The 26034-nt window shown below is 43.6% G+C and overlaps 11 non-coding genes across 11 annotated transcripts; 6 read left to right on the forward strand and 5 right to left on the reverse strand.

Moving 5' to 3' along the window:
• Positions 1–1573: 1573 nt before the first annotated feature.
• On the reverse strand, positions 1574–1647 carry trnai-aau (transfer RNA isoleucine (anticodon AAU)). The gene has a single exon. It is a non-coding gene; the product is annotated as a tRNA-Ile (tRNA).
• A 120-nt stretch (positions 1648–1767) lies between these two features.
• On the forward strand, positions 1768–1849 carry trnal-aag (transfer RNA leucine (anticodon AAG)). Its single transcript has one exon. It is a non-coding gene; the product is annotated as a tRNA-Leu (tRNA).
• A 1409-nt stretch (positions 1850–3258) lies between these two features.
• trnal-aag (transfer RNA leucine (anticodon AAG)) lies at positions 3259–3340 on the forward strand. Its single transcript has one exon. It is a non-coding gene; the product is annotated as a tRNA-Leu (tRNA).
• A 6784-nt stretch (positions 3341–10124) lies between these two features.
• On the reverse strand, positions 10125–10198 carry trnai-aau (transfer RNA isoleucine (anticodon AAU)). The gene has a single exon. It is a non-coding gene; the product is annotated as a tRNA-Ile (tRNA).
• Positions 10199–10318: 120 nt separating this feature from the next.
• On the forward strand, positions 10319–10400 carry trnal-aag (transfer RNA leucine (anticodon AAG)). The gene has a single exon. It is a non-coding gene; the product is annotated as a tRNA-Leu (tRNA).
• Positions 10401–12939: 2539 nt separating this feature from the next.
• Positions 12940–13013, reverse strand: trnai-aau (transfer RNA isoleucine (anticodon AAU)). Its single transcript has one exon. It is a non-coding gene; the product is annotated as a tRNA-Ile (tRNA).
• A 120-nt stretch (positions 13014–13133) lies between these two features.
• On the forward strand, positions 13134–13215 carry trnal-aag (transfer RNA leucine (anticodon AAG)). Its single transcript has one exon. It is a non-coding gene; the product is annotated as a tRNA-Leu (tRNA).
• A 1936-nt stretch (positions 13216–15151) lies between these two features.
• On the reverse strand, positions 15152–15225 carry trnai-aau (transfer RNA isoleucine (anticodon AAU)). Its single transcript has one exon. It is a non-coding gene; the product is annotated as a tRNA-Ile (tRNA).
• Positions 15226–15345: 120 nt separating this feature from the next.
• Positions 15346–15427, forward strand: trnal-aag (transfer RNA leucine (anticodon AAG)). The gene has a single exon. It is a non-coding gene; the product is annotated as a tRNA-Leu (tRNA).
• Positions 15428–16151: 724 nt separating this feature from the next.
• trnai-aau (transfer RNA isoleucine (anticodon AAU)) lies at positions 16152–16225 on the reverse strand. Its single transcript has one exon. It is a non-coding gene; the product is annotated as a tRNA-Ile (tRNA).
• Positions 16226–16345: 120 nt separating this feature from the next.
• On the forward strand, positions 16346–16427 carry trnal-aag (transfer RNA leucine (anticodon AAG)). The gene has a single exon. It is a non-coding gene; the product is annotated as a tRNA-Leu (tRNA).
• Positions 16428–26034: the final 9607 nt, after the last annotated feature.

The raw sequence follows: 26034 nt of genomic DNA on the forward strand, positions 1-26034 counted from the left end.
GACTCTCACCAGTTTTTCATCTCGTGTAGTCAAATTCCCAACAAGGTCACTCGACCGTATTCCTCTGTCCCTTCAGAGCCAAGGTGAAACCCTCCTCAAGACAGATCAACACCCACTCCATCTGGACCACTCGCAGACCAAAAACGCCAGGAGACTAAAGAGAACTTTAGAATGCCGTGGAATGAGAGAAAAAGTCATTCCAAGAACCCTAACAAGAAGAGCTGCACTGAGAAAATCGTCCCACCTTTCCCCGGCAGGGACGATGACCAAACTCCACAGACATTCCCGTCAAAGGTGGCATGAGTTGGAGTTCATTTTAATGACCCATCAAGAGATTCACAGTTGCTAAAAGGGAAGCCCTTGGCCAGTATGGCGATCGGACAAAATGGACAATTTTCTCTGGAATTTGGTTTCTTTTGTTTGAAAATCTGTAGAATGTGTTTTCTGGGTGACTTTTCCATTCTTTGATTCTTGGCACATATGCTAAGTGGACTTGAAGACTCTATGTTTGATCGTTTTACCAAACAGGTCTGACTCACTAACTTGTGTTCTTTGGTTTGGAGCCATCTTTGACAAACAATTCCTGGTCTGAAGGGAGGCGTCAACGACTCTCACCAGATTGTCACCAAATGTAGTCAAACTCCCAACAAGGTCACTCGACCGTGTTCCTCTGTCCCTTCAGGGCCAAGTTGAAACCCTCTTCAAGACAGATCAGCACCCACTCCATCTGGAGCACTCGCAGACCAAAAAGGCCAGGAGACGAAAGAGAACTTTAGAATGTCATGGAATGAGAGAAAAAGTCATTCCAAGAACCCTAACAAGAAGAGCTGCACTGAGAACATCGTCCCACCTTTTCCCATCAGGGACAATGACCAAACTCCACAAACATTGTCGTCAAAGGTGGCATGAGAAGGAGTTCATTTTAATGCCCCATCAAGAGATTCACAGTTGCTAAAAGGGAAGCCCTTGGCCAGTATGGCGATCGGACAAAATGGACAATTTTCTCTGATATTTGGTTTCTTTTTTTGGAAAATCTGTAGAATGTGCTTTCTGAGTGACTTTTCCATACTTTGATTCTTGGCACATATGCTAAGTGGACTTCGAGACACTACGTTTGATCATTTTACCAAACAGGTCTGACTCACTAACTTGTGTTCTTTGGTTTGGAGCCATCTTTGACAAACAATTCCTGGTCTGAAGGGAGGCGTCAACGACTCTCACCAGATTGTCACCAAATGTAGTCAAATTCCCAACAAGGTCACTCGACCGTGTTCCTCTGTCCCTTCAGAGCCAAGGTGAAACCCTCCTCAAGACAGATCAGCACCCACTCCATCTAGAGCACTTGCAGACCAAAAACACCATGAGACAAAAGAGAACTTTAGAATGTCATGGAATGAGAGAAAAAGTCATTCCAAGAACCCTAACAAAAAGAGCTGCGCTGAAAACATCGTCCCACCTTTTACCGGCAGGGACAATGACCAAACTCAACGGACATTGCAGTCAAAGGTGGCATGATTTGGGGTTAATTTTAATGACCCACCAAGTGATTCACAGTTGCTATAAGGGAAGCCCTTGGCCAGTATGGGGATTGAACCCACGACCTTGGCGTTATTAGCACCACGCTCTGACCAGCTGAGCTAACCGGCCCCTGTTCTCGTGCAGATCCGCTCAATTTTTTTTTTGTTTAATTTTGAACTGCTTCACGACTTTGCGACCCAATTGTGTTATGGAAAGACAGGTTTTTTGCTCCCTATTGCTTGTGTTCTTGGTAGTGTGGCCGAGCGGTCCAAGGCGCTGGATTAAGGCTCCAGTCTCTTCGGGGGCGTGGGTTCGAATCCCACAGCTGCCAAAGTGTAATTCCGTATCTATAGTCATAACAACCTCTTTTAATCGCCTACAAAATGTCAAACAAGGACGATTTTCTATCTGCCGGTGGGTTGTCCCATTTCTACAATCCCAACGACCTCCTCCATTTCCTTGAAATACTTCACAATTCTGAAATTTTATTGGCAATTTGGTTTCTTGTTTTTAAATGTGTAGACTGTTCTTTCTGAATGACTTTGCTATACTTTGATTCTTGGCACATATGCTAATTGTATTTCAAGACTCTACGTTTGATCATTTTACCAAATAGGTCTGACTCCCTTTCTTGTGTTCTTTGTTGTGGAGCCATCTTTGACAAACAATTCCTGGTCTGAAGGGAGGCGTCAACGACTCCCACCAGATTGTCACCAAGTGTAGTCAAATTCCCAACAAGGTCACTCGACCGTGTTCCTCTGTCCCTTCATAGCCAAGGTGAAACCCTCCTCAAGACAGATCAGCACCCACTCCACCTGGACCACTCGCAGACCAAAAACGCCAGGAGATTAAAGAGAACTTTACAATGCCGTGGAATGAGAGAAAAAGTCATTCCAAGAACCCTAACAAGAAGAGCTGCACTGAGAACATCGTCCCACCTTTTCCCGGCAGGGACGATGACCAAACTCCACAGACATTGCCGTCAAAGGTGGCATGAGTTGGAGTTCATTTTAATGACCCATCAAGAGATTCACAGTTGCTAATAGGGAAGCCCTTGGCCAGGATGGCGATCGGACAAAATGGACAATTTTCTCTGATATTTGGTTTCTTTTTTTGGAAAATCTGTAGAATGTGATTTCTGAGTGACTTGTCCATACTTTGATTTTTTGCACCTATGCTTAGTGGACTTCAAGACACTACGTTTGATCGTTTTACCAACAAGGTCTGACTCCCTTACTTGTGTCCTTTGTTGTGGAGCCATCTTTGACAAAAAATTCCTGGTCTGAAGGGAAGCGTCAACGACTCTCACCAGTTTTTCATCTCGTGTAGTCAAATTCCCAACAAGGTCACTCGACCGTGTTCCTCTGTCCCTTCAGAGCCAAGGTGAAACCCTCCTCAAGACAGATCAGCACCCACTCCATCTGGACCACTCGCAGACCAAAAACGCCAGGAGACTAAAGAGAACTTTACAATGCCGTGGAATGAGAGAAAAAGTCATTCCAAGAACCCTAACAAGAATAGCTGCACTGAGAAAATCGTCCCACCTTTTCCAGTATGGGGATCGAACCCACGACCTTGGCGTTATTAGCACCACGCTCTGACCAGCTGAGCTAACCTGCCCCTGTTCTCGTGCAGATCCGCTCAATTTTTTTTTCGTTTAATTTTGAACTGCTTCACGACTTTGCGACCCAATTGTGTTATGGAAAGACAGGTTTTTTGCTCCCTGGTGCTTGTGTTCTTGGTAGTGTGGCCGAGCGGTCCAAGGCGCTGGATTAAGGCTCCAGTCTCTTCGGGGGCGTGGGTTCGAATCCCACCGCTGCCAGAGTGTAATCCCGTATATATAGTCATAACAACCTCTTTTAATCGTCTACAAAATGTCAAACAAGGACGATTTTCTATCTGCCGGTGGGTTGTCCCATATCTACGATCCCAACGACCTCCTCCATTTCCTTGAAATACTTCAAAATTCTGAAATTTTCTTGGCAATTCGGTTTCTTGTTTTTAAATGTGTAGACTGTGCTTTCTGAATGACTTTGCTATACTTTGATTCTTGGCACATATGCTAATTGTATTTCAAGACTCTACGTTTGATCATTTTACCAAATAGGTCTGACTCCCTTTCTTGTGTTCTTTGTTGTGGAGCCATCTTTGACAAACAATTCCTGGTCTGAAGGGAGGCGTCAACGACTCCCACCAGATTGTCACCAAGTGTAGTCAAATTGCCAACAAGGTCACTCGACCGTGTTCCTCTGTCCCTTCATAGCCAAGGTGAAACCCTCCTCAAGACAGATCAGCACCCACTCCATCTGGACCACTCGCAGACCAAAAACGCCAGGAGATTAAAGAGAACTTTAGAATGCCGTGGAATGAGAGAAAAAGTCATTCCAAGAACCCTAACAAGAAGAGCTGCACTGAGAACATCGTCCCACCTTTTCCCGGCAGGGACGATGACCAAACTCCACAGACATTGCCGTCAAAGGTGGCATGAGTTGGAGTTCATTTTAATGACCCATCAAGAGATTCACAGTTGCTAATAGGGAAGCCCTTGGCCAGGATGGCGATCGGACAAAATGGACAATTTTCTCTGATATTTGGTTTCTTTTTTTTGAAAATCTGTAGAATGTGATTTCTGAGTGACTTTTCCATACTTTGATTCTTTGCACATATGCTAAGTGGACTTCAAGACACTACGTTTGATCGTTTTACCAACAAGGTCCGACTCCCTTACTTGTGTCCTTTGTTGTGGAGCCATCTTTGACAAAAAATTCCTGGTCTGAAGGGAAGCGTCTACGACTCACACCAGTTTTTCATCTCGTGTAGTCAAATTCCCAACAAGGTCACTCGACCGTGTTCCTCTGTCCCTTCAGAGCCAAGGTGAAACCCTCCTCAAGACAGATCAACACCCACTCCATCTGGACCACTCGCAGACCAAAAACGCCAGGAGACTAAAGAGAACTTTAGAATGCCGTGGAATGAGAGAAAAAGTCATTCCAAGAACCCTAACAAGAAGAGCTGCACTGAGAACATCGTCCCACCTTTCCCCGGCAGGGACGATGACCAAACTCCACAGACATTCCCGTCAAAGGTGGCATGAGTTGGAGTTCATTTTAATGACCCATCAAGAGATTCACAGTTGCTAAAAGGGAAGCCCTTGGCCAGTATGGCGATCGGACAAAATGGACAATTTTCTCTGGAATTTGGTTTCTTTTGTTTGAAAATCTGTAGAATGTGTTTTCTGGGTGACTTTTCCATTCTTTGATTCTTGGCACATATGCTAAGTGGACTTGAAGACTCTATGTTTGATCGTTTTACCAAACAGGTCTGACTCACTAACTTGTGTTCTTTGGTTTGGAGCCATCTTTGACAAACAATTCCTGGTCTGAAGGGAGGCGTCAACGACTCTCACCAGATTGTCACCAAATGTAGTCAAACTCCCAACAAGGTCACTCGACCGTGTTCCTCTGTCCCTTCAGGGCCAAGTTGAAACCCTCTTCAAGACAGATCAGCACCCACTCCATCTGGAGCACTCGCAGACCAAAAAGGCCAGGAGACGAAAGAGAACTTTAGAATGTCATGGAATGAGAGAAAAAGTCATTCCAAGAACCCTAAAAAGAAGAGCTGCACTGAGAACATCGTCCCACCTTTCCCCGGCAGGGACGATGACCAAACTCCACAGACATTCCCGTCAAAGGTGGCATGAGTTGGAGTTCATTTTAATGACCCATCAAGAGATTCACAGTTGCTAATAGGGAAGCCCTTGGCCAGTATGGCGATCGGACAAAATGGACAATTTTCTCTGGAATTTGGTTTCTTTTTTTTGAGAATCTGTAGAATGTGTTTTCTGGGTGACTTTTCCATTCTTTGATTCTTGGCACATATGCTAAGTGGACTTGAAGACTCTATGTTTGATCGTTTTACCAAACAGGTCTGACTCACTAACTTGTGTTCTTTGGTTTGGAGCCATCTTTGACAAACAATTCCTGGTCTGAAGGGAGGCGTCAACGACTCTCACCAGATTGTCACCAAATGTAGTCAAATTCCCAACAAGGTCACTCGACCGTGTTCCTCTGTCCCTTCAGGGCCAAGTTGAAACCCTCTTCAAGACAGATCAGCACCCACTCCATCTGGAGCACTCGCAGACCAAAAAGGCCAGGAGACGAAAGAGAACTTTAGAATGTCATGGAATGAGAGAAAAAGTCATTCCAAGAACCCTAACAAGAAGAGCTGCACTGAGAACATCGTCCCACCTTTTCCCATCAGGGACAATGACCAAACTCCACAAACATTGTCGTCAAAGGTGGCATGAGAAGGAGTTCATTTTAATGCCCCATCAAGAGATTCACAGTTGCTAAAAGGGAAGCCCTTGGCCAGTATGGCGATCGGACAAAATGGACAATTTTCTCTGATATTTGGTTTCTTTTTTTGGAAAATCTGTAGAATGTGCTTTCTGAGTGACTTTTCCATACTTTGATTCTTGGCACATATGCTAATTGTATTTCAAGACTCTACGTTTGATCATTTTACCAAATAGGTCTGACTCCCTTTCTTGTGTTCTTTGTTGTGGAGCCATCTTTGACAAACAATTCCTGGTCTGAAGGGAGGCGTCAACGACTCACACCAGATTGTCACCAAGTGTAGTCAAATTCCCAACAAGGTCACTCAACCGTGTTCCTCTGTCCCTTCATAGCCAAGGTGAAACCCTCCTCAAGACAGATCAGCACCCACTCCATCTGGACCACTCGCAGACCAAAAACGCCAGGAGATTAAAGAGAACTTTACAATGCCGTGGAATGAGAGAAAAAGTCATTCCAAGAACCCTAACAAGAAGAGCTGCACTGAGAACATCGTCCCACCTTTTCCCGGCAGGGACGATGACCAAACTCCACAGACATTGCCGTCAAAGGTGGCATGAGTTGGAGTTCATTTTAATGACCCATCAAGAGATTCACAGTTGCTAATAGGGAAGCCCTTGGCCAGGATGGCGATCGGACAAAATGGACAATTTTCTCTGATATTTGGTTTCTTTTTTTTGAAAATCTGTAGAATGTGATTTCTGAGTGACTTTTCCATACTTTGATTCTTTGCACATATGCTAAGTGGACTTCAAGACACTATGTTTGATCGTTTTACCAACAAGGTCCGACTCCCTTACTTGTGTCCTTTGTTGTGGAGCCATCTTTGACAAAAAATTCCTGGTCTGAAGGGAAGCGTCTACGACTCTCACCAGTTTTTCATCTCGTGTAGTCAAATTCCCAACAAGGTCACTCGACCGTATTCCTCTGTCCCTTCAGAGCCAAGGTGAAACCCTCCTCAAGACAGATCAACACCCACTCCATCTGGACCACTCGCAGACCAAAAAGGCCAGGAGACTAAAGAGAACTTTAGAATGCCGTGGAATGAGAGAAAAAGTCATTCCAAGAACCCTAACAAGAAGAGCTGCACTGAGAACATCGTCCCACCTTTCCCCGGCAGGGACGATGACCAAACTCCACAGACATTCCCGTCAAAGGTGGCATGAGTTGGAGTTCATTTTAATGACCCATCAAGAGATTCACAGTTGCTAAAAGGGAAGCCCTTGGCCAGTATGGCGATCGGACAAAATGGACAATTTTCTCTGGAATTTGGTTTCTTTTGTTTGAAAATCTGTAGAATGTGTTTTCTGGGTGACTTTTCCATTCTTTGATTCTTGGCACATATGCTAAGTGGACTTGAAGACTCTATGTTTGATCGTTTTACCAAACAGGTCTGACTCACTAACTTGTGTTCTTTGGTTTGGAGCCATCTTTGACAAACAATTCCTGGTCTGAAGGGAGGCGTCAACGACTCTCACCAGATTGTCACCAAATGTAGTCAAACTCCCAACAAGGTCACTCGACCGTGTTCCTCTGTCCCTTCAGGGCCAAGTTGAAACCCTCTTCAAGACAGATCAGCACCCACTCCATCTGGAGCACTCGCAGACCAAAAAGGCCAGGAGACGAAAGAGAACTTTAGAATGTCATGGAATGAGAGAAAAAGTCATTCCAAGAACCCTAAAAAGAAGAGCTGCACTGAGAACATCGTCCCACCTTTCCCCGGCAGGGACGATGACCAAACTCCACAGACATTCCCGTCAAAGGTGGCATGAGTTGGAGTTCATTTTAATGACCCATCAAGAGATTCACAGTTGCTAATAGGGAAGCCCTTGGCCAGTATGGCGATCGGACAAAATGGACAATTTTCTCTGATATTTGGTTTCTTTTTTTTGAGAATCTGTAGAATGTGTTTTCTGGGTGACTTTTCCATTCTTTGATTCTTGGCACATATGCTAAGTGGACTTGAAGACTCTATGTTTGATCGTTTTACCAAACAGGTCTGACTCACTAACTTGTGTTCTTTGGTTTGGAGCCATCTTTGACAAACAATTCCTGGTCTGAAGGGAGGCGTCAACGACTCTCACCAGATTGTCACCAAATGTAGTCAAATTCCCAACAAGGTCACTCGACCGTGTTCCTCTGTCCCTTCAGGGCCAAGTTGAAACCCTCTTCAAGACAGATCAGCACCCACTCCATCTGGAGCACTCGCAGACCAAAAAGGCCAGGAGACGAAAGAGAACTTTAGAATGTCATGGAATGAGAGAAAAAGTCATTCCAAGAACCCTAACAAGAAGAGCTGCACTGAGAACATCGTCCCACCTTTTCCCATCAGGGACAATGACCAAACTCCACAAACATTGTCGTCAAAGGTGGCATGAGAAGGAGTTCATTTTAATGCCCCATCAAGAGATTCACAGTTGCTAAAAGGGAAGCCCTTGGCCAGTATGGCGATCGGACAAAATGGACAATTTTCTCTGATATTTGGTTTCTTTTTTTGGAAAATCTGTAGAATGTGCTTTCTGAGTGACTTTTCCATACTTTGATTCTTGGCACATATGCTAATTGTATTTCAAGACTCTACGTTTGATCATTTTACCAAATAGGTCTGACTCCCTTTCTTGTGTTCTTTGTTGTGGAGCCATCTTTGACAAACAATTCCTGGTCTGAAGGGAGGCGTCAACGACTCCCACCAGATTGTCACCAAGTGTAGTCAAATTGCCAACAAGGTCACTCGACCGTGTTCCTCTGTCCCTTCATAGCCAAGGTGAAACCCTCCTCAAGACAGATCAGCACCCACTCCATCTGGACCACTCGCAGACCAAAAACGCCAGGAGATTAAAGAGAACTTTACAATGCCGTGGAATGAGAGAAAAAGTCATTCCAAGAACCCTAACAAGAAGAGCTGCACTGAGAACATCGTCCCACCTTTTCCCATCAGGGACGATGACCAAACTCCACAGACATTGCCGTCAAAGGTGGCATGAGTTGGAGTTCATTTTAATGACCCATCAAGAGATTCACAGTTGCTAATAGGGAAGCCCTTGGCCAGGATGGCGATCGGACAAAATGGACAATTTTCTCTGATATTTGGTTTCTTTTTTTTGAAAATCTGTAGAATGTGATTTCTGAGTGACTTTTCCATACTTTGATTCTTTGCACATATGCTAAGTGGACTTCAAGACTCTATGTTTGATCGTTTTACCAACAAGGTCCGACTCCCTTACTTGTGTCCTTTGTTGTGGAGCCATCTTTGACAAAAAATTCCTGGTCTGAAGGGAAGCGTCTACGACTCTCACCAGTTTTTCATCTCGTGTAGTCAAATTCCCAACAAGGTCACTCGACCGTATTCCTCTGTCCCTTCAGAGCAGAGGTGAAACCCTCCTCAAGACAGATCAACACCCACTCCATCTGGACCACTCGCAGACCAAAAACGCCAGGAGACTAAAGAGAACTTTAGAATGCCGTGGAATGAGAGAAAAAGTCATTCCAAGAACCCTAACAAGAAGAGCTGCACTGAGAACATCGTCCCACCTTTCCCCGGCAGGGACGATGACCAAACTCCACAGACATTCCCGTCAAAGGTGGCATGAGTTGGAGTTCATTTTAATGACCCATCAAGAGATTCACAGTTGCTAAAAGGGAAGCCCTTGGCCAGTATGGCGATCGGACAAAATGGACAATTTTCTCTGGAATTTGGTTTCTTTTGTTTGAAAATCTGTAGAATGTGTTTTCTGGGTGACTTTTCCATTCTTTGATTCTTGGCACATATGCTAAGTGGACTTGAAGACTCTATGTTTGATCGTTTTACCAAACAGGTCTGACTCACTAACTTGTGTTCTTTGGTTTGGAGCCATCTTTGACAAACAATTCCTGGTCTGAAGGGAGGCGTCAACGACTCTCACCAGATTGTCACCAAATGTAGTCAAACTCCCAACAAGGTCACTCGACCGTGTTCCTCTGTCCCTTCAGGGCCAAGTTGAAACCCTCTTCAAGACAGATCAGCACCCACTCCATCTGGAGCACTCGCAGACCAAAAAGGCCAGGAGACGAAAGAGAACTTTAGAATGTCATGGAATGAGAGAAAAAGTCATTCCAAGAACCCTAACAAAAAGAGCTGCGCTGAAAACATCGCCCCACCTTTTACCGGCAGGGACAATGACCAAACTCAACGGACATTGCAGTCAAAGGTGGCATGATTTGGGGTTAATTTTAATGACCCACCAAGTGATTCACAGTTGCTATAAGGGAAGCCCTTGGCCAGTATGGGGATTGAACCCACGACCTTGGCGTTATTAGCACCACGCTCTGACGAGCTGAGCTAACCGGCCCCTGTTCTCGTGCAGATCCGCTCAATTTTTTTTTTGTTTAATTTTGAACTGCTTCACGACTTTGCGACCCAATTGTGTTATGGAAATACAGGTTTTTTGCTCCCTATTGCTTGTGTTCTTGGTAGTGTGGCCGAGCGGTCCAAGGCGCTGGATTAAGGCTCCAGTCTCTTCGGGGGCGTGGATTCGAATCCCACCGCTGCCAGAGTGTAATTCCGTATCTATAGTCATAACAACCTCTTTTAATCGCCTACAAAATGTCAAACAAGGACGATTTTCTATCTGCCGGTGGGTTGTCCCATTTCTACAATCCCAACGACCTCCTCCATTTCCTTGAAATACTTCACAATTCTGAAATTTTCTTGGCAATTTGGTTTCTTGTTTTTAAATGTGTAGACTGTTCTATCTGAATGACTTTGCTATACTTTGATTCTTGGCACATATGCTAATTGTATTTCAAGACTCTACGTTTGATCATTTTACCAAATAGGTCTGACTCCCTTTCTTGTGTTCTTTGTTGTGGAGCCATCTTTGACAAACAATTCCTGGTCTGAAGGGAGGCGTCAACGACTCCCACCAGATTGTCACCAAGTGTAGTCAAATTCCCAACAAGGTCACTCGACCGTGTTCCTCTGTCCCTTCATAGCCAAGGTGAAACCCTCCTCAAGACAGATCAGCACCCACTCCACCTGGACCACTCGCAGACCAAAAACGCCAGGAGATTAAAGAGAACTTTACAATGCCGTGGAATGAGAGAAAAAGTAATTCCAAGAACCCTAACAAGAAGAGCTGCACTGAGAACATCGTCCCACCTTTTCCCGGCAGGGACGATGACCAAACTCCACAGACATTGCCGTCAAAGGTGGCATGAGTTGGAGTTCATTTTAATGACCCATCAAGAGATTCACAGTTGCTAATAGGGAAGCCCTTGGCCAGGATGGCGATCGGACAAAATGGACAATTTTCTCTGATATTTGGTTTCTTTTTTTGGAAAATCTGTAGAATGTGATTTCTGAGTGACTTGTCCATACTTTGATTTTTTGCACATATGCTAAGTGGACTTCAAGACACTACGTTTGATCGTTTTACCAACAAGGTCCGACCCCCTTACTTGTGTCCTTTGTTGTGGAGCCATCTTTGACAAAAAATTCCTGGTCTGAAGGGACGCGTCTACGACTCTCACCAGTTTTTCATCTCGTGTAGTCAAATTCCCAACAAGGTCACTCAACCGTGTTCCTCTGTCCCTTCAGAGCCAAGGTGAAACCCTCCTCAAGACAGATCAGCACCCACTCCATCTGGACCACTCGCAGACCAAAAACGCCAGGAGACCAAAGAGAACTTTAGAATGCCGTGGAATGAGAGAAAAAGTCATTCCAAGAACCCTAACAAGAAGAGCTGCGCTGAAAACATCGTCCCACCTTTTACCGGCAGGGACGATGACCAAACTCCACAGACATTCCCGTCAAAGGTGGCATGAGTTGGAGTTCATTTTAATGACCCATCAAGAGATTCACAGTTGCTAATAGGGAAGCCCTTGGCCAGTATGGCGATCGGACAAAATGGACAATTTTCTCTGGAATTTGGTTTCTTTTTTTTGAGAATCTGTAGAATGTGTTTTCTGGGTGACTTTTCCATTCTTTGATTCTTGGCACATATGCTAAGTGGACTTCAAGACTCTATGTTTGATCGTTTTACCAAACAGGTCTGACTCACTAACTTGTGTTCTTTGGTTTGGAGCCATCTTTGACAAACAATTCCTGGTCTGAAGGGAGGCGTCAACGACTCTCACCAGATTGTCACCAAATGTAGTCAAACTCCCAACAAGGTCACTCGACCGTGTTCCTCTGTCCCTTCATAGCCAAGGTGAAACCCTCCTCTAGACAGATGAGCACCCACTCCATCTGGAGCACTCGCAGACCAAAAAGGCCAGGAGACGAAAGAGAACTTTAGAATGTCATGGAATGAGAGAAAAAGTCATTCCAAGAACCCTAACAAGAAGAGCTGCACTGAGAACATCGTCCCACCTTTTCCCATCAGGGACAATGACCAAACTCCACAAACATTGTCGTCAAAGGTGGCATGAGAAGGAGTTCATTTTAATGCCCCATCAAGAGATTCACAGTTGCTAAAAGGGAAGCCCTTGGCCAGTATGGCGATCGGACAAAATGGACAATTTTCTCTGATATTTGGTTTCTTTTTTTTGAAAATCTGTAGAATGTGCTTTCTGAGTGACTTTTCCATACTTTGATTCTTGGCACATATGCTAAGTGGACTTCGAGACACTACGTTTGATCATTTTACCAAACAGGTCTGACTCACTAACTTGTGTTCTTTGGTTTGGAGCCATCTTTGACAAACAATTCCTGGTCTGAAGGGAGGCGTCAACGACTCACCAGATTGTCACCAAATGTAGCAAATTCCCAACAAGGTCACTCGACCGTGTTCCTCTGTCCCTTCAGAGCCAAGGTGAAACCCTCCTCAAGACAGATCAGCACCCACTCCATCTAGAGCACTTGCAGACCAAAAACACCATGAGACAAAAGAGAACTTTAGAATGTCATGGAATGAGAGAAAAAGTCATTCCAAGAACCCTAACAAAAAGAGCTGCGCTGAAAACATCGTCCCACCTTTTACCGGCAGGGACAATGACCAAACTCAACGGACATTGCAGTCAAAGGTGGCATGATTTGGGGTTAATTTTAATGACCCACCAAGTGATTCACAGTTGCTATAAGGGAAGCCCTTGGCCAGTATGGGGATCGAACCCACGACCTTGGCGTTATTAGCACCACGCTCTGACCAGCTGAGCTAACCGGCCCCTGTTCTCGTGCAGATCCGCTCAATTTTTTTTTTGTTTAATTTTGAACTGCTTCACGACTTTGCGACCCAATTGTGTTATGGAAATACAGGTTTTTTGCTCCCTATTGCTTGTGTTCTTGGTAGTGTGGCCGAGCGGTCCAAGGTGCTGGATTAAGGCTCCAGTGTCTACGGGGGCGTGGGTTCGAACCCCACCGCTGCCAGAGTGTAGTCCCGTATCTATAGTCATAACAACCTCTTTTAATCGCCTACAAAATGTCAAACAAGGACGATTTTCTGTCTGCCGGTGGGTTGTCCCATATCTACAATCCCAACGACCTCCTCCATTTCCTTGAAATACTTCACAATTCTGAAATTTTCTTGGCAATTTGGTTTCTTGTTTTTAAATGTGTAGACTGTGCTTTCTGAATGACTTTGCTATACTTTGATTCTTGGCACATATGCTAATTGTATTTCAAGACTCTACGTTTGATCATTTTACCAAATAGGTCTGACTCCCTTTCTTGTGTTCTTTGTTGTGGAGCCATCTTTGACAAACAATTCCTGGTCTGAAGGGAGGCGTCAACGACTCCCACCAGATTGTCACCAAGTGTAGTCAAATTCCCAACAAGGTCACTCGACCGTGTTCCTCTGTCCCTTCATAGCCAAGGTGAAACCCTCCTCAAGACAGATCAGCACCCACTCCATCTGGACCACTCGCAGACCAAAAACGCCAGGAGATTAAAGAGAACTTTACAATGCCGTGGAATGAGAGAAAAAGTCATTCCAAGAACCCTAACAAGAAGAGCTGCACTGAGAACATCGTCCCACCTTTTCCCATCAGGGACAATGACCAAACTCCACAAACATTGTCGTCAAAGGTGGCATGAGAAGGAGTTCATTTTAATGCCCCATCAAGAGATTCACAGTTGCTAAAAGGGAAGCCCTTGGCCAGTATGGCGATCGGACAAAATGGACAATTTTCTCTGATATTTGGTTTCTTTTTTTTGAAAATCTGTAGAATGTGATTTCTGAGTGACTTTTCCATACTTTGATTCTTTGCACATATGCTAAGTGGACTTCAAGACACTACGTTTGATCGTTTTACCAACAAGGTCCGACTCCCTTACTTGTGTCCTTTGTTGTGGAGCCATCTTTGACAAAAAATTCCTGGTCTGAAGGGAAGCGTCTACGACTCACACCAGTTTTTCATCTCGTGTAGTCAAATTCCCAACAAGGTCACTCGACCGTGTTCCTCTGTCCCTTCAGAGCCAAGGTGAAACCCTCCTCAAGACAGATCAGCACCCACTCCATCTGGACCACTCGCAGACCAAAAACGCCAGGAGACCAAAGAGAACTTTAGAATGCCGTGGAATGAGAGAAAAAGTCATTCCAAGAACCCTAACAAGAAGAGCTGCGCTGAAAACATCGTCCCACCTTTTACCGGCAGGGACGATGACCAAACTCCACAGACATTCCCGTCAAAGGTGGCATGAGTTGGAGTTCATTTTAATGACCCATCAAGAGATTCACAGTTGCTAAAAGGGAAGCCCTTGGCCAGTATGGCGATCGGACAAAATGGACAATTTTCTCTGGAATTTGGTTTCTTTTTTTTGAGAATCTGTAGAATGTGTTTTCTGGGTGACTTTTCCATTCTTTGATTCTTGGCACATATGCTAAGTGGACTTCAAGACTCTATGTTTGATCGTTTTACCAAACAGGTCTGACTCACTAACTTGTGTTCTTTGGTTTGGAGCCATCTTTGACAAACAATTCCTGGTCTGAAGGGAGGTGTCAACGACTCTCACCAGATTGTCACCAAATGTAGTCAAATTCCCAACAAGGTCACTCGACCGTGTTCCTCTGTCCCTTCATAGCCAAGGTGAAACCCTCCTCAAGACAGATCAGCACCCACTCCATCTGGACCACTCGCAGACCAAAAACGCCAGGAGACTAAAGAGAACTTTACAATGCCGTGGAATGAGAGAAAAAGTCATTCCAAGAACCCTAACAAGAAGAGCTGCACTGAGAACATCGTCCCACCTTTTCCCATCAGGGACAATGACCAAACTCCACAAACATTGCAGTCAAAGGTGACATGATTTGGGGTTAATTTTAATGACCCACCAAGTGATTCACAGTTGCTATAAGGGAAGCCCTTGGCCAGTATGGGGATCGAACCCACGACCTTGGCGTTATTAGCACCACGCTCTGACCAGCTGAGCTAACCGGCCCCTGTTCTCGTGCAGATCCGCTCAATTTTTTTTTTGTTTAATTTTGAACTGCTTCACGACTTTGCGACCCAATTGTGTTATGGAAAGACAGGTTTTTTGCTCCCTATTGCTTGTGTTCTTGGTAGTGTGGCCGAGCGGTCCAAGGCGCTGGATTAAGGCTCCAGTCTCTTTGGGGGCGTGGGTTCGAATCCCACCGCTGCCAGAGTGTAATTCCGTATCTATAGTCATAACAACCTCTTTTAATCGTCTACAAAATGTCAAACAAGGACAATTTTCTTTCTGCCCGTGGGTTTTCCCATATCTACGATCCCAACGACCTCCTCCATTTCCTTGAAATACTTCAAAATTCTGAAATTTTCTTGGCAATTTGGTTTCTTGTTTTTAAATGTGTAGACTGTGCTTTCTGAATGACTTTGCTATACTTTGATTCTTGGCACATATGCTAATTGGACTTCAAGACTCTACGTTTGATCCTTTTACCAAACAGGTCTGACTCCCTTTCTTGTGTTCTTTGTTGTAGAGCCATCTTTGACAAAAAATTCCTGGTCTGAAGGGAGGCGTCAACGACTCCCACCAGATTGTCACCAAATGTAGTCAAATTCCCAACAAGGTCACTCGACCGTGTTCCTCTGTCCCTTCATAGCCAAGGTGAAACCCTCCTCAAGACAGATAAGCACCCACTCCATCTGGACCACTCGCAGACCAAAAACGCCAGGAGACTAAAGAGAACTTTAGAATGCCATGGAATGAGAGAAAAAGTCATTCCAAGAACCCTAACAAGAAGAGCTGCAGTGAAAACATCATCCCACCTTTTCCGGGCAGGGACGATGAGCAAACTCAACGGACATTGCAGTCAAAGGTGACATGATTTGGGGTTAATTTTAATGACCCACCAAGTGATTCACAGTTGCTATAAGGGAAGCCCTTGGCCAGTATGGGGATCGAACCCACGACCTTGGCGTTATTAGCACCACGCTCTGACCAGCTGAGCTAACCGGCCCCTGTTCTCGTGCAGATCCGCTCAATTTTTTTTTTGTTTAATTTTGAACTGCTTCACGACTTTGCGACCCAATTGTGTTATGGAAAGACAGGTTTTTTGCTCCCTATTGCTTGTGTTCTTGGTAGTGTGGCCGAGCGGTCCAAGGCGCTGGATTAAGGCTCCAGTCTCTTTGGGGGCGTGGGTTCGAATCCCACCGCTGCCAGAGTGTAATTCCGTATCTATAGTCATAACAACCTCTTTTAATCGTCTACAAAATGTCAAACAAGGACAATTTACTTTCTGCCCGTGGGTTTTCCCATATCTACGATCCCAACGACCTCCTCCATTTCCTTGAAATACTTCAAAATTCTGAAATTTTCTTGGCAATTTGGTTTCTTGTTTTTAAATGTGTAGACTGTGCTTTCTGAATGACTTTGCTATACTTTGATTCTTGGCACATATGCTAATTGGACTTCAAGACTCTACGTTTGATCCTTTTACCAAATAGGTCTGACTCCCTTTCTTGTGTTCTTTGTTGTAGAGCCATCTTTGACAAAAAATTCCTGGTCTGAAGGGAGGCGTCAACGACTCCCACCAGATTGTCACCAAATGTAGTCAAATTCCCAACAAGGTCACTCGACCGTGTTCCTCTGTCCCTTCATAGCCAAGGTGAAACCCTCCTCAAGACAGATAAGCACCCACTCCATCTGGACCACTCGCAGACCAAAAACGCCAGGAGACTAAAGAGAACTTTACAATGCCGTGGAATGAGAGAAAAAGTCATTCCAAGAACCCTAACAAGAAGAGCTGCACTGAGAACATCGTCCCACCTTTTCCCATCAGGGACAATGACCAAACTCCACAAACATTGTCGTCAAAGGTGGCATGAGAAGGAGTTCATTTTAATGACCCATCAAGAGATTCACAGTTGCTAAAAGGGAAGCCCTTGGCCAGTATGGCGATCGGACAAAATGGACAATTTTCTCTGGAATTTGGTTTCTGTTTTTTGAGAATCTGTAGAATGTGCTTTCTGGGTGACTTTTCCATACTTTGATTCTTGGCACATATGCTAAGTGGACTTCGAGACACTACGTTTGATCATTTTACCAAACAGGTCTGACTCACTAACTTGTGTTCTTTGGTTTGGAGCCATCTTTGACAAACAATTCCTGGTCTGAAGGGAGGCGTCAACGACTCTCACCAGATTGTCACCAAATGTAGTCAAATTCCCAACAAGGTCACTCGACCGTGTTCCTCTGTCCCTTCAGGGCCAAGTTGAAACCCTCTTCAAGACCGATCAGCACCCACTCCATCTGGAGCACTCGCAGACCAAAAACGCCAGGAGACGAAAGAGAACTTTAGAATGCCGTGGAATGAGAGAAAAAGTCATTCCAAGAACCCTAACAAGAAGAGCTGCACTGAGAACATCGTCCCACCTTTTCCCATCAGGGACAATGACCAAACTCCACAAACATTGTCGTCAAAGGTGGCATGAGAAGGAGTTCATTTTAATGCCCCATCAAGAGATTCACAGTTGCTAAAAGGGAAGCCCTTGGCCAGTATGGCGATCGGACAAAATGGACAATTTTCTCTGATATTTGGTTTCTTTTTTTTGAAAATCTGTAGAATGTGATTTCTGAGTGACTTTTCCATACTTTGATTCTTTGCACATATGCTAAGTGGACTTCAAGACACTTTTTAATACTTGTTGGTGTCATCGCACTTGCATGCCTTATTTTTTGCAATTTTCATTGTTTCCACCTTCCTCGGCAACAGCCTGTTTGTGCAGCTTCAATCAGGAAAGTGACACAGGACCATCAAAACTCACACATCTCAGCTGAAAGACAACATCTGCCCAAGAGCTGTAAAGGCAATCTCTCCCCCAAAACCCTCCGCCCCTTGCAGGCTACCATCCCCCATTACCTGGCAGAGTACTCACGCTCACTTCGTATCCTCACTCACTATGTCCATAAATCTTCTCTTTGGTCTTCCTCGAGACCTCCTGCCAGGATGCTCCAGCTTCAGCATCCGTCTACCAATATATACACTATCCCTCCTTTATCCCACATGACCGAACCATCTCAGTCTGGGTTCTCTGACCTTATCTCCAAAACATCTAACATGTGCTGTTCCTCTGATAGACTCAGTCCTGATCCTATTCATCCTGGGCACTCCCAAAGAGAACCTCAACATCTTCATCTCTGCAACCTTTAGTTCTGCCTCCTGTCTTTTGGTCATTGTCACTGTTTCTAGGCCATACAGCATCGCTGGTCTCACCACTGTGTCTTGTACACCTTTCCTTTCATTCTGGCTGATAGTCTTCTATTGCATAGTAACCCCGACACATTTCTCCACCCGTTCCAACCTATATATATACATATATATATACACACACACACACACACACATATATATATATACATGTATATATACCATATTTTCCGCACTATAAGGCGCACCTAAAAGCCTTTAATCTTCTTGAAAACCAACAGTGCACCTTATAATCCGGTGCGCCTTATATATGGATCAATATTGAGGCGCGAGAGGTCTTGGAACTACGGGAAGCAGCTGCCTACTCCATTTCATCCCATAGAAGAAGTAGCGCGCGGTGCATGCTGGGATATATCACTGCACTATGCGTGCATTTTCCTTTCCATTTGTGTTTGTGTGTGTTTGTGTAAAGACCCCAAAACGGCTCCTTGAGTTTAAACTCAAGGTTATCAGTCACGCAGTAGAACATGGGAATAGAGCATCAGCAAGAGAATTCAACATAAACAAATCAATGGTGCGGAAGTGGAGGAAGCAACAAGATGACCTGCACCAAGTTAAGAAGACTCAACAGTTTCTGAGGGAACAAAGCAAGATGGCTACAGTTAGAGAAGTGTTACCACAGTCACTATTTGAATGAAGCTAACAGCGTTAGCACACAAATTTAACGTCAATGAATATAGAGGCGGTCCTTCTTGGTGCTTTCGTTTTATGAAAAGCCTTGAACTGTGACAAATTGAGATGGAAATACATTGCTTTCAACGAAGGCTGTGCAAATACCGGTAATAGCAAACTGTACATACGGTACTGTAATGTGAATGCACTAACTTGTTTTGGGAGTGAACGGAGTTGTCAGAACATTGGTTTGTATTCTATTAATAAAGTTTGACTGAATTATCTGACCATTTTGTTGACATTCCCTTTAGCGCAGCTTTATCTAGTGGATGCATACAACCCCAGCAGCTACTATTGCTTCTATTCTATGCTACATAATGCGGTGCACCTTGAAAAAAGTTTTAAAATGGGCCATTCATTGAAGGTGCGCCTTATAATCTGGTGCGCCTTATAGTGTGGAAAATACAGTATATTGATGTGTGTGTATATATATATATATATACATATATATGAATGAATAAAAATGTGAAAATATACATATGTATACATATTTGTAAGTATATATGTATATATGCACATATGTGTATATGGGTGTATCTGTTTATATGTGAATATGTAAATATGTATACGAATATATATGAATATTTAAATATACATGTATATGTAAGTATATATGTAAATGTGTATATGTCTGTATTTATATATGTATATGTGTATAAACATTTGTTTATGTTTATATGTTTGTCAATGTAAATAGTATGTGTATAATCATATGAATATATGTAAATTGATACATATATGAAAATATGTGTATAAATATGTATACAGATGTATATAAAAATGTATATACCGTATTTTTCGGATTATAAGTCACTGTTTCTTTTTCATAGTTTGGCCAGAGATGCGACTTATACTCTGGAGCGACTTATGTGTGAAAATATTGAGCTCTCTGGCTCTGATGTGTGTCTGTCTGTGTCTGCGTGTGTCTTTAATATTACAGCAATTGTCACACACAAACACACACACACACACACACACACACACACACGCACACACACACACACACGCCAACCAATGAAAACTCAGCGGAGGCGGGTCATAGCAGAAGTGTGTTGTGAAAAAAAGATGCTACCTGCTACTTCTGTACCTATGAAAATTGAACATTTAAATATTCATGGTAACTTATAAAAAGAACTGAGAAGGGCTGAACAAAAATAGCACCGAAAAGAAAATCATATTCTGCAGGTTACAAGATGGAAGTAGTGAAATATGCATCCGTGAACGTCAATCGAGCAGCAGAAAGAAAGTTTAAAGTTAGTGAGAAACTTGTAAGGGACTGGCGAAAAGCGGAGGTTACTCTTACTAAAATGAAGAAAACTAAAAAAGCTAATCGCAGGCTAAAAGCTAGGTGGCAGCTCGAGGAACAAGGTCACACATGGATGCTTGAATAACGTGCTGCTGGGAGAGGCTTGTCAACAGTACAGTTGTGTCTTCACACCCAGGTAGTTGCCAAGGAGATGAATATAAATGACTTTGCGGGAGGACCTTCCTGGTGTTACCGCTTCATGCAACGCAATCGCTTCTCTATCAAAGCAAGGACACCATCCTGTTGGGATTCAGAAAGGCTGGAATAATTGGAGCTGCAACTGACGATGACTCTGACGTCAGCGACGTACCGGCAGAAGAGGAAGCTGCGCATTGTCTACCTTCGAAGTTGGCGGAGTTGCTCAGAAGTGATCTTCTTCTTCTTTCGGCTTTTCCCGTTAGGGGTCGCCACAGCGAGTCAACTTTCTCCATCTAACCCTATTCTCTGTATCTTCCTCTCTCACACCAACTACCTTCATATCCTCTCTCACTACATCCATAAATCTTCTCTTTGGTCTTCCTCGAGACCTCTTGCCTGGCAGCTCCAATTCCAGCATCCATCTCCCAATATATTCACTATCTCTTCTCTGTACATGACCGAACCATCTCAGTCTGGCTTCTCTGACCTTCTCTCCAAAACATCGAACATGCGCCGTCCCTCTGATAGACTCATTCCTGATCCTCTCCATCCTAGTCACTCCCAAAGAGAACCTCAACATCTTCATCTCTGCAACCTCTAGTTCTGCCTGCTGTCTTTTGGTCATTGTAACAGTTTCTAGTCCAAACATCATCGCTGGTCTCACCACTGTCTTGTACACCTTTCCTTTTATTCTGGCCGATAGTCTTCTATCACATAGTACCCCTGACACTTTTCTCCACCCATTCCAACCTGCTTGGACCCGTCTCTTCCCCTCTTTTCCGCACTCTCCATTGCTCTGGACTGTTGACCCTAAGTACCTGAAATCCTCCAGCTTCTTGATCTCCACTCCCTCACCGCTCCACCCGAGTTCCTCTCGTTCACACACATATATTCTGTCTTGCTGCGACTAACTTTCATTCCTCTCCTTTCCAGAGCATACCTCCACCTCTCTAGATTTTCCTCTACCTGTTGTCTGCTCTCACTACAGATCACAATGTCATCTGCAAACATCATGGTCCATGGGGATTCCTGTCTAACCTCATCTGTCAGCCTATCCATCATCATTGCGAACAAGAAGGGGCTCAGAGCTGATCCCTGATGGAGTCCCACCTCCACCTTGAACTTCTCTGCTACCCCTACAGCACACCGTACCAGTGTCTCACAGCTAGCATACATGTCCTGCACCAGTCTAACATACTTCTCTGCCACTCCAGACTTCCTCATACAATATACTTCTCTGCCACTCCAGACTTCCTGATACCGAAGAAAAAGATTTCGTTGGATTAAGTGATTAAGAGTGACACTGATTGTTTGGTTGTAGCATGTGCTTTATGCTATAGTTATTTGAATGACTTACCGTAATATGTTGTTAACATAGCCTACCAGGCACGTTCTCAGTTTGTTGTTTATGCGCCATATAGGCTATACTAGGCTATACTTATTCAGCCTTGTTGTTCTCTATTCTATTTTTAGTGTAAATTGCCTTTCAAGATGAAATGTCTTTTCTTGGTGTGGGATTTTATCAAATAAATTTCCCCAAAAATGCGACTTATACCCCAGTGTGACTTTGTATGCTTTTGTCATTCTTTATTATGCATTAAATTTATAATCTGGAGCGACATATAATCCGAAAAATAAAGTACGTGAATGTGAATATATATGCGTTTATATGTACACAAATATGTATAATTATATAGATAGATAGATAGATAGATAGATAGATAGATAGATAGATAGATAGATAGATAGATAGATAGATAGATAGATAGATAGATATAGATAGAGATAGATAGAGATAGATAGATAGATAGATAGATAGATAGATAGATAGATAGATAGATAGATAGATAGATAGATAGATAGATAGATGGGTATATAAATATCTGTGTAATTGTGTAAATATGCATTTATGTATGTTTTCTGGAGGTAATTATGTATATATATGTATGTAAATGTATATATTAATATATATTCATATATTTGAATGTGTGCATATGTGCATATATGCACATACATATATGTATGCATATGTATGCGTGTGTGTATAGCTATAAATCTGCATATATATTTATATATGTACATATGTGTGTTTATCTATAAATCTGTATCAATGTGTGTACAAGTACGTGTGAGTGTGTCTATATATATGTTTGTAAATGTTAGTTTTATAATTAAAATGGCATTGTTGGCATCGAACACATAGGTAATTACCATTGGGGATAGAACTATGAAAATAGGGGGTGGTTCTCGAGGGAGATCAGCCCTCACAAGCTTGTTATGCAAATTGGGGTGATCTTTTTAAGACCACCCTGGGCGGTTTTGAAAAACAGTTCTTCAGTGCAGGATCAGAATCAACTGTATACTTGTGTTGTTTAATAATCTTTTCAATGTCTTTTGACATTGGTGAATATTTTATGGCACACACAGTTGATAATGTAGCCTCAGGGCAGCATGGTCCGGTATCACCCCAGGCCAGCCTCGGGGGGGCACGGCCGGTGTCTCCCTGAGCTGGTCCCAAGCCCGGATAAATGCAGAGGGTTGCATCAGGAAGGGCCTCCGGCGTAAAACTTTGCCAAAACCAAACATGCGAATCAATCATAATAACCAGATCAAACAGGATTGGTTGAGGCCCGGATTAACGACTGCCATTGGTGCCGATGACCTACAAGAAACCAATGGAAACTGAGCAACTGTAAGTCAAAGAAGGAGAGGAGGAAGGCATGTTCGGAAGTAGAGAGAGAAGAGCAAAGGCAAGAGTCTGCGACTGAGAGTGTGGATTTTGAATATTGGGACAATGACAGGAAAAGATAGAGAGTTGGTCGACATGATGCAGAGAAGGAAGGTGGATATACTGTGTCTCCAGGAGACCAGGTGGAAAGGTAGTAAGGCTAGAAGCTAAGGAGCAGGCTTCAAGTTCTACTATCATAGTACTGACAAGAAGAGAAATGGAGGAGGAGTTATCTTGAAGGAGGAGTTTGTTAGGAATGTTCTAGAGGTGAAAAGAAAATCAGATAGACTTGCGAGTCTGATATTGGAAATTGAAGGTGTGATGCTCAATGTTGTTAGTGCCTATCATCCGTGGATGAAATGTGAATTTGAGGAGAAGGAGAAGTTCTGGAATGAGTTAGATGAAGTGATGCAGAATATCCCCAGAGATGAGAGAGTGGTAATTGGTGCAGACTTCAATGGGCATTTTGGTGCAGGCAATAGAGGGGATAAAGAAGTGATGGGCAGATTTGATGTACAGGATAGGAACACAGAGGGACAGATGGTGGAATATTTTGCAAAAAGGATGGAAACGGCTGGAGTGAACACTTTTTACAGAAAAGACAGGAACATAGGGTAAGTTATAAGAGGGTACAGGGAGATGCGGCGAAAGGTAAAGATAGAGGTAGCAAAGGCAAAACAAAGGGCATACGATGACTTGTATGCTCGACTGGATAGTAAGGAGGGTGAGAATGATCTATACAGGTTGGCGAAACAGTGAGATAAAGATGGAAAGGATGTACACCAGGTCCGGGTGATTAAGGAAAAGTGTCAGGGGTACTATGTGATAGAAGACTATCTGCCAGAATGAAAGGAAAGGTGTACAAGACAGTGGTGAGACCAGCAATGCTGTATGGCAGAGGATCAGAGGAACAGCACATGTTAGATGTTTTGGAGAGAAGGTCAGAAAGGCCTGACTGAGATGGTTCTTCAGTCATGTACAGAGGAGGGATAGAGAATATATTGGTAGACGGATGCTGGAATTGGAGCTGCCAGGCAAGAGGTCTCGAGGAAGACCAAGGAGAAGATTTATAGATGTAGTGAGAGAGGATATGAAGGCAGTCGGTGTGAGAGAGGAGGATATGGAGAATAGGGTTAGATGGAGAAAGTTGATTCGCTGTGGCGACCCCTGAAAGGAAAAGCTGAAAGACAAAGAAGAAGAAGATACACCATGTACATAACTTGTCTATTTATCATCCTGTTCATACTCCAAGATGGGAGTTCTCACGGCAAAATGTCATCGTGCCTGACACACGAAAATCTTGAATCTTTAGCATGTCTCCATCTTCAAGCTCCTAGGGACTCACATCTCTGAAGACCTGTCCTGGACCACCAATACCGCCAGCCTGGTTTCAGAAAGCTCACTAATGCCTCTTCTTCTTGAGGACACTGAAGAAGAACCACCTTTCTTTAACCACCCTGGTTTGCCGCTGTCTGATCATGTGCATCCCTAGACTGCCCCAAACACGAACATACTACTAGACAATACCACACTAGTTAGTAACTCTAGGCAGCTACTGATTATGTTTATTCCAATATGCGCCATTTCCTTTCCATTTCAACTGTATGTTTTGTATATTATAATTTATCTGTACATTTTCTCTTGTAATTTATGTTCAAAGGTTCCACCTATAGTTCTGATCACATTTAATAAATATATCCATCTGTATAATATGTACATAGTAATCAATCTGCATATGCGGATTGCGTATATGCATAATGCATATATCCATCTGTATAATATGTACATAGTAATCAATCTGTAAATCACCAGTATATCACTGACGTAACACACCATCTCAGACTTTATTTATTTATTCGATCTGAGCCTGTTGCTTTTTTGCACTTCTCGTTACATGCTAAACTGCATTTTGTTGCCCTGTACTCGCACAGTGTCATGACAATAAAATTGAGCTTTTCAATTCTATTAGAGAATCATGTGACACCAACCCATCCTCACTTAGGCTGCTGTCACACGGGGAGGTCCTGTTTCCACCACATTCTTCTATACCTGTGCCCTGGCCCCATCCCCCGTTGTCTTGATGTACCAGCAAAGTATCTTCAAGTTTAAACAAACACCTCTCTGAGAGCTGCAGAGTATCACAGTGAAGGAATGTCTTCACCCTGTAATTACCTGGAAGGAGTGTGAAAACCACGTTTGGGGGAAAAAAAGGTGCACATGGCAAAGGAGCGAGCAATGCATTGTGTCCAACATAAAATATGTTCCACATCCAAACAAAGTTGCATTTCTCTTGAAAGCATATATTCTTTAAAAGGACAGGGGCTGCTGGCATCTCCTGGAAGTCTCCTATCACCTGATGACATTCAAGTTTCGTGTTTTTACAATGAAGAGCTACAGTTGGTGAAACTGGCTTCCTTCAAATCAGAAGGTTGGCGGTTCTATCCCTGGCTCCTTCTACAAGACGGTGAACTTCCAATTGCCTTGTTGGTGGGCAGCCATCAGTGTGTTTTGTGAATCATTGAATGCAATCCAGTGCTTTGGACCATTTACAGGAGTTCTGCACGTTCCATCCCTGTCCTCATATGACACCCCCATTTGATTGTGGTCAGGTGGCAGCGGAGTTGAGCAAACTTCATCCAAGACAGAGGAACATTGCCCCCTACAGGTATCTTCAATAACAGCCATGTGTCATGGTGTTCAGCTGTTGCCAGGATG

This window comes from Fistularia commersonii, chromosome 11, assembly GCF_037954325.1.
Source record: "Fistularia commersonii isolate RoL2024-O1a breed Wild chromosome 11, RoL_Fcom_v1.0, whole genome shotgun sequence".
NCBI classification, from domain to species: Eukaryota; Metazoa; Chordata; class Actinopteri; order Syngnathiformes; family Fistulariidae; genus Fistularia; species Fistularia commersonii.